The 1146-nt window shown below is 33.7% G+C and overlaps 1 non-coding gene across 1 annotated transcript; it reads left to right on the top strand.

The window, feature by feature from the left end:
• Positions 1–799: 799 nt before the first annotated feature.
• On the top strand, positions 800–906 carry LOC128118417 (U6 spliceosomal RNA). Its single transcript, XR_008221206.1, has one exon. It is a non-coding gene; the product is annotated as a U6 spliceosomal RNA (small nuclear RNA).
• Positions 907–1146: the final 240 nt, after the last annotated feature.

Here is a 1146-nt window from a genome sequence, read left to right as displayed (position 1 = left end):
CACAGATAAATATCAGGCATTTTCATTCAGCAGTCAGCCATCTTGCTTTATGAGTCAGGGTCACTAATTTGGAATTCATTCTGTATGCTACCTTGCCTGACCAATGAGCCCCAGGAATCCAGAGCAATGGGATTACATTTGTGTATCAAGACACCCTACTTTTCGTTGTGAAATTTTGTGATGCATGCAAAGCAAGCATTTTACCAACTGAGCTATTTCCCCAGACTGAAAATGCCTGTATTGTCTCTAGAATATTATTAACCATCTATATAGCTCAGGGAAATTTATATTATTCAATTTAACATTTCTACATTTCCTCTTATTCCTGTAATTGTCCTCACCTTTATATTTGATAAAAATAACACTAGTTTTAGTTTTTACTTGAAATTGCATATTATCCATTGATATCAAGATCAGTTCAATAACAATACCTACTAGATTCATCTTGGATAATCAGAAGAAATTCATGTTTGAGGTTTTTTACATGTGTAAACACCAATTTGTTCCTTCTCTTTTTGTTGAATTGAATATCTCTTTGGACACTCCATTTAATATATACAATTAGAGGGTTTTATGAACTGATTTAGTTTGCTCGCACAAGCCCATGTGTTTTTGAGAATTTTGATTTTTTTTTCCAGGATCTACTTCATCTTGTAAATGTTATTAGGTGTCCTATGCCTAATAGAGGCAAACTAGCCATACATAGCCCCATCTTACATAATGTTTACAAATACATTAATTCCTATATTAGAGAAGTGTGTCTATATAGTCATTACTCTGTCTTATAAAAGTGTAAACTGTGCTCGCTTCGGCAGCACATATACTAAAATTGGAATGATACAGAGAAGATTAGCATGGCCCCTGCGCAAGGATGACACGCAAATTCGTGAAGCATTCCATATTAAAAAAAAAAGTGTAAACTGTGTCTAATATGAATTAGCTAATATTAATAAATATTGGCTATATCTTTGCATTTTCAGAAAATGCAATGTTTCTTTCAAAGTTCTGGTGTTGTTATTTTGTGTTTTTTATTAAGAATTTTTTATTTTATAATTTAATTTAATTTTTATTTATTCCACACACCAACCACAGATTCTTCCCTCATCCCTCCTCCTGCTGCCCCCAGGCTTCCCCCATCCCCTCCGC

The sequence above is a fragment of the Peromyscus californicus genome, unplaced genomic scaffold, assembly GCF_007827085.1.
Source record: "Peromyscus californicus insignis strain IS unplaced genomic scaffold, ASM782708v3 Scaffold_10__1_contigs__length_136768540, whole genome shotgun sequence".
Taxonomy (NCBI): domain Eukaryota; kingdom Metazoa; phylum Chordata; class Mammalia; order Rodentia; family Cricetidae; genus Peromyscus; species Peromyscus californicus.
Note: the sequence above shows the minus strand (reverse complement) of the source record. Positions and strands in the feature narration are given on the sequence as shown.